The sequence below is a fragment of the Anabas testudineus genome, chromosome 4 (assembly GCF_900324465.2).
Source record: "Anabas testudineus chromosome 4, fAnaTes1.2, whole genome shotgun sequence".
NCBI classification, from domain to species: domain Eukaryota; kingdom Metazoa; phylum Chordata; class Actinopteri; order Anabantiformes; family Anabantidae; genus Anabas; species Anabas testudineus.
This window is the reverse complement of record NC_046613.1, coordinates 10,051,352-10,061,959: the sequence shown is the minus strand read 5'-3', so window position 1 is coordinate 10,061,959 and position 10,608 is coordinate 10,051,352. Positions and strand designations below refer to the sequence as shown.

Sequence of the window (10,608 nt, the reverse complement as noted above, 5' to 3'; positions counted from 1 at the left end):
ACCCAGTAACGAGAACACCATCAGACCGAGCTGCCTGCAGTTGGCAGCCCCCACCGCTTCTCCGAGACACAAAGCTTGGAGCCCGCTGGGAGAGAAGCTCCTGATGCCTTTATAGCACAAAGGAGAGAGGGCAGAACCGTGGACTTCATTCGGGAATTCAACAGCAGTAACGAGAGGAAGAGAAGAGACAGAGGAGAGGGGAGGTGAGTGAATGCAGTCCAGTCCAGCTGCTGTTGCTGTTGCTGTTGCTGCTGCTGGAGCTGCTGGAGGAGGAGGAGGAGGAGGAAGAGGAAGAGAAGGAGGAAGCACAGAGCCTGGAGAGACTGGAGGAGCAACATTTTCCTGCACGGATCCAGGCGGTGTGGACGTCCTGCAGTGATCAGAGCAGCCTCGGGCTAACAGATGCGGAAGGAGCGCTCTGCAACTTCCAGTCCTGGGTGAGCCAACTTCCCATATGAATACTCATCTGTTGGTCCACTTGACCTGCTGTCTGGCACTTTTATATATCTCTCTGTAACCCATTGCCAAAAAGAGACATCTGAGATGCACATAGGGTTTTTCCTTTTCCCCCCCCTGTCTTTCTCTGCCTGTGTCTCTTTCATCCAGTTTGCTGTGGTCAGCTATCACATAAACAGAGAACCTGCTGAGTGCGAGATTCACCTGTGATCACTGTGCCACTAGTTTATCCACTAGTGTGGTGCAGTGCCGGCTGATTGTTACACTGTCTAACTCAGACGGACAGCGGGTCTCATTGTGTCACCCTGGCTGTGCTGTTCTATTGTCATCCTTGGTGCGCTTGTGTATCCATGGAAGCACAGCCACTCCTGTGTTTGTGTGCAAGTGTGTCTGTGTCTTTGGTTACCACTTCTCAATTAGTTTTAATGATCTAAACATAGGGGTAGATTGAGAAGGCAGCCTTTGATCGATCCCTGCAGTCATCTCAGCGTGAAAGGCTCTCAGCCTGTCATCGGCGTGACACATATAAGCGTCTGACTGTGTTTGCTCAGCCCTCTCCGAGCTCTCTGTCTGCCTGCTTTGTGGATCCATTTAGTTCTTAGTGCAGTTCTGGAAGTCAGCTGGTTTTCAAAGAAAGGTTTGAAGACAGTTTTGCTACAACCTGTTTCTGTTTCTGTCTTTAATTGACAGGAAGAATGGAGGGTAGCGACAGATGGGTAATAAAACAAGGGTCGCTGGCTGGACTCTATGTGACTCTAAGTGTTCGGTTCATGAGGATTTGCCACTGGCAGCCACGCAGCAGTGCAGAAATCCACATACCTGGTAGACATCTTTTAATTGTTCACTGCCTGCACTTTTTAAGAACTAATAAAACTGTCTTATTTTGCGTGTTACAATTGAACCCACCGTCAACATCACAGTGTTGTCCTCTTGTTGTGTGCTCTGGTTTGTTGACCACCCAATTAGACATCTCAGACTTGTATCCTGTGAAAATGTCCTGCAGTGAAGTGCAATAGGTATAGTACATGAAATGCTACTCAGTGGGTATACAAACCTGATGGGGATCAGATCTCAACTTTGTTTTGAAGCAACTGTGGATCTGGAGATAAAACCTTTCTCTATTAATCGTAGACTCGGTTTTTAAATCCCTGTTCAGTTGAAGCGTGTTTGTGCAAGATACTGAAGAAGCAAGCACCCCAGATTTTTCACAATTACCAGCATGGCTGCCGCTGTTGTGTGAGATAAGGGTGAAGAAGAAAGACAAAGTACAGTCAGAGTTTGGTCCACTGACGTAAAAGAGGCGCTACATAAGTGCAGTCCTTTTACAATTTTTTCTCATTCAATTTAAATGAAAAAGTACAGGAGATTGTGTATTTTCTATCTTCGTACTGCTTTTTGAGAGCCACAGTTGTTACTGTGTAAAACACAGGAGGAAAAAAACAGCTTTCAAGTGAATGCAATTACACATAATGGTACCCAAGGTGCCACTTAGCCTCCCTATTTGACAGATTTATGTGTCAGTAATGAAATGTCTGCTAACAAGGTTGTGTGGCCCTCAGAGTGCATTGTTAAATAAGGCCTGTCCATTTCTACGCCCACACTAAGTGTCTCATTTTGATGTTTTCTGTTGCACATTAAGCTGTCAGCCATGCTCAGTAGTGATCTTACCTCAGCTTAACACTGCCAATGCCCAGCCTCATTGTTTTCCACTGTGGAGTATTTATGGGGGCCAGTAAAGCAGAGATGCATCTGCTGTCACCGAGATGAGGGCACTGCTGCTCGTATGGAGAGGGCGGTGCTGAGCAAGGAGTAAGGACAAGCAAGGAGGGTGGTGGAGGAGGGAATGACGAGAGTGCCTCTGAGCGGCTGTCAGATACCTGCAGGCTTGCTGACGTGTCAGCTGTTACGGTTAAGATGTCCAGCTGGAACGATCATGGGCCTGTGTGTGCTGGCTGTCCTCCCACTCACTGACTACTCTAATGCCATTATAGATTCAGATGGGGCCGTAACCTTAATGCAGAGCTTAGGCAGCATCTGGACCTAACAAGTCCATGTTTATGTCCAAACATGATTGCTTTATTTGGCATTTGTCATGATGACAGCGCCTAGCTGACCTCGTTTCTTAAGAGTGATGGTTCCCATCCTCTCGTGTCAGACGTACCACAACAGCCCTGGTAAATGAACTCCAGTACCACGTTATCAATACCACCATGTTCCAGGTTGTTCATTTGCTTTGATTTTAAGATTAATGCTATTTAGCTATTACTGTTTTAAAGTAGAGAACTGTAATAGTGATTGGTCCAAAATTAATTACTGTACATACAATCTGTCTGTGGCCGTTGAGACTGAAGTTCACGACTTAGTTTTCAACCATTTATCCCGGACCTTTACTTAAGTTTGTTTAATCAGGGCTTTATTTGGGGCTTTAGAGTTTTATTCAAATCACCATCTTTTGATGATAATACAATTTATGCCACTATCCCCTCAGTAAATATATTTGTCTATAATTAAAAACCACATTAGTTTACATATTTTTGTTGTTGAACCTATTTATAATATCAAAGTGCTGTAGTGTGCCACAGTTGAAGCTGTCTCTCTTTTCATAGAAGTCATCTCTAAACAAAACTGGCTCTTTCAAGCTGATGATGGTGCCTGTGTGACGTTTCTCGACCGACTCTGGAGGACTGGAGACACGGCAACGTTAAGATACAGAGAGGAAGCGATAAGGCGAGAAAAAGAGTTTTTGCTCTTTGGATCCTGCATATTTTATGTTTTTTTGAGGCCGGATGAAAGAATGTGTGAAGAGATGGCAGTGGCATTACATAAGTAATTAAAGGGAGGCCAGGGAATCTCATGAGTGTAGGTAAGCAGCACTTACACTTAAGAGGAGCTGAGACATGACACTAATGCTTCTTGCATGAAGTCATTTTGTCGGCCCATTACAACTGCGTTTTAACAGGTTTTGGTCCTTTCATTTAAACTTTAGGTCACTCACACCACTCTGATTTAATCCACAAATCTAACTATGAAAACCAGCAGAGACTGTTGATGCTCATTTGCGCTTAAGTTAGCTGAAAAATCCACAAGGACAACGGTTGTAAGCGAGCTGATATTTAATCGGAGGCATCTGTGAATCAAAAAAATGTATCTAGCACTGAGTTGTGCTACGGGATGAAACGCAGGGTATTTGGGGAGTTTATATACTTGTCAGTCTCTTCGGCTCATTTCATTTTATGTATTTCTATTGCTGCTGGCAGCTTGAGGTGCTGTGACTCGCCAGCCATAAAACAATTTTCTCGTGTATGGATCGACCATCGTGGCTGAGATTGGGGGAGAAAATTGAGTTCAAGGCTCCTGCCTGGATTCTCAACAGGAAGATGCTAGTCTTGTGATCAAAATGCATGATTTAAACAAGGGTCTAAGGATTAAATGTGTACTCTAGCAATGAGTCGATTGACTGATTTGTCCAAAATATTGAATTTTGATTTGTTAGTGACTCTGCAGTAGCAATAAACATTGCCTATTGTTACAACTGTCCCAATTAAAACAACACAAGGTAGAAACAATTAACGGGTTCATAACTATAGTAAAATGTAACCCTGCAATAAATAAGTAAATAAGTAGTATTTAGTATGCAACAGTTTTGCTGTTTAATTTAATTAATACATAGTATTTGTTTTGACAACTGGGCATATATCAAATATATAGTTTGAGATTTTGTCTTGAATTTATTCAAATTTTTTAAGCAAATATTAAATGAATTAAAATAATAACAGATAGATGGTGCTGAAAATGGTCCTTACAGTACAGTATTTTAAAAAGCTGTATTCTTGCTTCAACACACTCAGTTAACCTGCAGGACAAGTTCCTGTCCTGTGATTACTGTGCTCTGTGTACTGTCCTCTTCAGCCGGGCATACAGACACTATTCACACAGTTGCATCACCAGCAGTGATCTTCTGACGAACTGCGAGCTACAGTTCAAGCCAGACGACCAGGGCAAAGGACATTTATTATACTGCAGTCAATCTTTTACATGCACCCTATTAGCCTTGGTGATCTGTATCCAGCAATATCATCAAACCAACCACATACAGGGAGTGCAGAATTATTAAGCAAGTTGTATTTTTGAGGATCAATTTTATTATTGAACAACAACCATGTTCTCAATGAACCCAAAAAACTAATTAATATCAAAGCTGAATATTTTTGGAAGTAGTTTTTAGTTAGTTAGTTAGTAGAGCTATTTTAGGAGGATATCTGTGTGTGCAGGTGACTATTATTGTGCATAATTATTAGGCAACTTAACAAAAAACAAATATATACCCATTTAAATTATTTATTTTCACCAGTGAAACCAATATAACATCTCAACATTCACAAATATACATTTCTGACATTCAAAAACAAAACAAAAACAAATCAGTGACCAATATAACCAACTTTCTTTGCAAGGACACTCAAAAGCCTGCCATCCATGGATTCTGTCAGTGTTTTGAGCTGTTCACCATCAACATTGCGTGCAGTAGCAACCACAGCCTCCCAGACACTGTTCATAGAGGTGTACTGTTTTCCCTCCTTGTAAATCTCACATTTGATGATGGACCACAGGTTCTTTATGGGTTCAGATCAGGTGAACAAGGAGGCTATGTCATTAGTTTTTCTTCCTTTAGACCCTTTCTTGCCAGCCACGCTGTGGAGTACTTGGACGCGTGTGATGGAGCATTGTCCTGCATGAAAATCATGTTTTTCTTGAAAGATGCAGACTTCTTCCTGTACCACTGCTTGAAGAAGGTGTCTTCCAGAAACTGGCAGTAGGACTGGGAGTTGAGCTTGACTCCATCCTCAACCCGAAAAGGTCCCACAAGCTCATCTTTGATGATACCAGCCCAAACCAGTACTCCACATCCACCTTGCTGGCGTCTGAGTCGGACTGGAGCTCTCTGCCCTTTACCGATCCAGCCACGGGCCCATCCATCTGGCCCATCAAGACTCACTCTCATTTCATTAGTCCATAAAACCTTAGAAAAATCAGTCTTGAGATATTTCTTGGCCCAGTCTTGACGTTTCAGCTGGTGTGTCTTGTTCAGTGGTGGTCGTTTTTCAGCCTTTCTTACCTTGGCCATGTCTCTGAGTATTGCACACCTTGTGCTTTTGGGCACTCCAGTGATGTTGCAGCTCTGAAATATGGCAAAACTGGTGGCAAGTGGCATCTTGGCAGCTGCATGCTTGACTTTTCTCAGTTCATGGGCAGTTATTTTGCGTCTTGGTTTTTCCACACGCTTCTTGCGACCCTGTTGAATATTTTGAATGAAACGCTTGATTGTTCGATGATCACGCTTCAGAAGCTTGGCAATTTTAAGAGTGCTGCATCCCTCTGCAAGATATCTCACTATTTTTGACTTTTCGGAGCCTGTCAAGTCCTTCTTTTGACCCATTTTGCCAAAGAAAAGGAAGTTGCCTAATAATTATGCACACCTGATATAGGGTGTTGATGTCATTAGACCAACCCCTTCTCATTACAGAGATGCAAATCACCTAATATGCTTAATTGGTAGTAGGCTTTCGAGCCTATACAGCTTGGAGTAAGACAACATGCGTAAAGAGGATGATGTGGTCAAAATACTCATTTGCCTAATAATTCTGCACTCCCTGTACAGTACAGTACTGGCCATAGCAAAACAGCCCATGGTGAAAGCATAGCAGCTTCAGCAGCAAATCCATATTATATGATTTTGTTAGATATAACCTTAGCTCTCATCAGTACTTTAAATAAAAAAAAAAAAAGGGCAGCAGGTTTTCATACACACAGCATAATCTTAAAGACTCTTTTCAGACTTCAGACTGTTTTGAGAAATGTTTTCCTCTTTCACATGAAAAAGTAGCCCGACTGTGAGAGATGCCGAGCAATTAAGATGTTAAAAGAGCTTACTGAAGAATTTTTAAACTAGACTTTTATCGATTTCACCCATAACGCTCACACCACTGAGTGCATTTTGCAATAAATATGGGACGTACCTTTAAAAACAAATTGCATAAGAGAAATAATTGAGGAAATATCACTTGTAGACAAATTCAAATGGAAGAAATTCAAAGGAAACTTCTATCACCAAGTAGACTTTCTACTTTGTGCAGAACAATTGATTATAGAAGTATAATTATTTTAGCTTCAGAGGGTATCAGCCTTGTTATTACCCACATTTGTAGCAGCTGAGCCAGGCAGACGTGGCTTACTGTATCTTGAACGGCTCTGTCGAGCCTGCCGTGCCCCGGGGGTTGACTCAAGTTACACACATCTCTCCATGGCCCCTGCGCACAAGATACTGAAGCTCTTTAATCTGCTCTCTTCAATTATGTAATTATGAGCAAGTTTAGATTAACTTGCGAAATGTGTGTGTTTTTGTTGTGAGACTGATTCCACGGGGTGAAGTGCAAACACACACACATACACCATTATCTATGGTGGATGCACTTCATCTTCCCCGAAACGCTGTGGGTCTCTGTGACATTTAGACAAAAAAAAAACAAAAAAAAAAAACATCATGATTAGATTGAAATACCTAATTAAATTCTAAAGCCTGTAGCTGCACCTTCATGCACACACACGTACACACACTCATCCAGCCTTTTTTAATGGATTTTTGAGCACTTCATAATGAAAAGCAGTATTTTTTTTTTTGTCACACTGTCCCCTCAGTTCTGAACCAACTAATGACTTTAACTCTAATGAGAACTTTACGTGTTGTGGTCCAACACACTTAACACTGTGCAAGGGTATTAAGCACTAGATTAATTAATCATTCTTCAAATGGCTCCTGTCGGCCACAACAGTTAACAGTGTGTTCGACTCAGCTGAGCTCTCAAGCGTTCAGCCGGCCGATTGAGGGGTGATGATGTTGCATTTAGATCAAGATTAATGTGATTAGTTGTGCAAAAAATAAGTGCACCTGCGCATCTGATCTACATCTGTGTTTTTGCTTTTGGAGCTCTCCTAAGTATTGTCTGCTTCCCTCACTCTTCCTCCACTCATCCTCATTAAGAAATTGGTCTTTGAACCCACTGAACCTATTTTAAGCATCCCAGTGAAGTGTCAGTGTAAATGAACATTAAAGGTTCATGCCTCTTTGCATGACAGCACAAAATCCAACGATGCTCCTCTCCTTTCTGCTCCGTGGACCACACTGTTAGAACTACAGCCAACTTTTATCTTCTTTTCAGCTGTTGAAGATAAATCGGATAATTAGTTGATCAAATTGTTTTCGTGAAGTGGAGGTCAGTAGAGAGTAGAGATGCGGGTACTGGTCACTTTCATTTATTTAAACTCTGTAATTTGAGATTATCAATTGATTTGAGCTATTTGGATTAGTTACATAAAAAGTCACATAAGCAGCTGTTATTTTAATGAACCAGACACGAATCAACATTTGGTTAAATATATGTATTGGACAAGACTCCTGGCAGATACACAGTATTAAAGGCTTCACATCAAAATAAGCTTTGATCATAGCATCTCTACTTAATGCTACATTAATGGCATGTTGCCTGCAGTTACATATTATATTTACCATACATACATCAGGGTTGTATGAGTCAGAATCAGAAATAAGTTTATAACCAAGCAGGTTTCTGCATACAAGGAATTTGCTTTGGTTGGTTGGTGCCACAAAAATAGGATGATATATGAATTTAGAAAAAAACTAAAGACAAACAGAAAGTCATAAATAGACAGAGGTCATAAATATATCATAACCGACAGAAGAGAGAAACAGAGCTATGCTTTGAAATTCACTAAAAGACTCAAACAGAGGAGCAGAACAGCAAAAGGGGCGCTAATGTGGTGCAGTGGTAGTGGGCTGTGGGACCAGAGAGAGTGTCAGCGAGTGGACCTGGGTTTTGTTGATCAGCCAACAGCAGAATCTCTGTTTTAAACAATGTCAAATTTCCTTGAAGCAAAAAAGTCCCTGCAGTAAACATCACACATGCTGCTACTGTTGCACAGTTGCTGCAGCGTTTCATTTACTGTAACAAATCTCCATTAAATGCAACACTAGCTGACAGGCCGACATGCACAGTAGCTACTTAACTACTATTAGCCAACTGCTGCTCACTAAATGTCTTTGAATCATCATCTGAGAACTTGATTACCAGAGGGATTACATTTTATTCCTTCTTAATTTACATCTTAATGACGTGGAGGTCGCAGCAAGGTCAGACATATCCTGTTGTACTCACCGTGTTCATTAGTGTTTCTGAGCTTGGATCTTCAAGGTGTTAAGACCATCTGCCAGCTGACAAAAAATCATACATCATTTCTTCATTATAGAGCTGTTCATTTGAGCTGAGTTGATATTTTCAAATGACCTTTTAGCTTGATGAGAAACAGAAGTGTTTTCAGCCTGAATATTTCATGCAGTTTCTAAAAATACTGTTCAGCTTTGGATAGTGATTAAACTTAGAAATCTACTAACATGTTATGCTATACTTATACCAGTTCTTATTGAAACAGGCTAAATAGGGTTTACAAATGAGCTAATAAAGTCTTTAGGCAAGACCTCCTTACACTTGCCTTTGCCTATTACCTCTCTTGGAAGTCACTTTAGATAAAAGTGTCGGCCAAATGACTAAATGTAAATGTAATAAACAAAATCTGTTGGAACATATTTGGTAGTATACTGCAGGACTATTCAGTATTTTAGTTGTGCATGCATGTGTTTAAGCGTGTAGTGTTCGAGTGTGAGCCTCAGAGGGGATGGTAATATATTTTTAGGCAAAAGCTTTTTCCCAGCCTGTCACTTGAAAGCATGTCAAAGTAAGAAAGAAAATATCTCCCTTGTTTTGTTTCTTTATCATTTGAAGTAATAAATCTGCAGCTGTATGTGTCCACGTGTAACCGTGACAGATGGGTGTGACGAGATTGTACTTAACAGACTGTGGCTCCTCTTCCTCCTTCACCTTCTTCCTCTCATCCTCCTCTCTCCCTGTCTCTCTTCGGGAACATACGGTTTTGGTTTGCTTGTCAGAGCTGTTTGATCAGAAGTAGTCTGCAGAGGATCTGTGCTTTGAACTGACTCACAGCTGTGGCAAGTTTCTCTTCTGTCTATACTCTGCTCATAAAATAGCATGGAACACTCTGTGTGCCCGGTCCGTTTTTATATGTGGAGGCGAGCTGCATGCTGTTTCTGAGAAGTAAAGGGTTATGTTCGTCAGTATAGATCACAATCTGCGGATCTGTGTGTCTATGAATATCTCTGCATGCCACCGTGTCCATGCATAAGTGCATAAACATGTCTGTGTCTATTTAATGCCCTCCTGTCACATTCCCTCGGTTTGACAGGTGTACTTTCTGATCTGTGCTGTGTGCCACACTGAGGTAAAGCAGACAAGCTGCGTCTGGACATCAGTGCAAACGGTATTGCATGGAGCTGGTGCTACAGCCGTCTTCACACGCCTGTCACTGGTTAGGGGTATTCATCTTTTTTTCCTCAAACATTGATCATAGAATCAGGCCCGCGTCCATAAGACATATGACAGCACACAGTCAGAACCCGACTCATCTCTTTCAAAGACACCCCGCCTGCGTTCCCTTTCCTCCGTCCTTAACAGTGTACTCCCACAGCTTTCTTTCAAAGAATTTTCTTTTCACCCTCCTTCTTCCTCCCGCTTGTGTCTCACATTAAAACATCTCATCAGAACCACTCTCGATGGATGTCTTCACTCTCTCGGCGTGGGGAAGGCAGCGTTTTCATGTCGGAGTAAACAGTTTCAAAAGAGCCTGCGAATTATTTGTACATAAGGCTATAGCTGTGGTTGTGTCTGTTTGCATGGACAAGACTTTGTTTTTGTTTTTTTTCTTGTGCGGCTCAGTGTGCGGTTCTGTCTCCATCCAGCATGCTGTTTCATCCCAGTACATCCAGTGCTGAGTTCCCGTGTGATGGCAGAACATATTTATGTTTAATGTGCAGGCAGTGCCCAATTACTCGGTGCCCACAGCTATACCTAGAGACTTTGAAGAGGCCCCTTTTATACCAGACTCATATGCCATGATGTTGTCATCTGCCTCAGACTTGCTTGGTAAGATGGCGTGGTGTGGGATCCCCTTTAAGGACACCGATTGCTCATTTCCTGCTCTGGCACTGTGGACATCAGTTTTTTT

At 41.8% G+C, this 10,608-nt stretch overlaps 1 protein-coding gene across 2 annotated transcripts in view; it reads left to right on the top strand.

The window, feature by feature from the left end:
* Window positions 1–298: 298 nt before the first annotated feature.
* Window positions 299–10,608, top strand: part of lingo3a (leucine rich repeat and Ig domain containing 3a) — a 35,500-nt gene continuing 25,190 nt past the window's right edge. Inside the window, exon 1 of one of the 2 annotated variants that reach the window (XM_026346489.1) lies at window positions 299–437. The gene's annotated coding sequence lies outside the window, so the exon portion shown is untranslated. The remainder of the gene's footprint in view (window positions 438–10,608) is intronic. The other variant, XM_026346490.1, reaches the window with a different exon arrangement.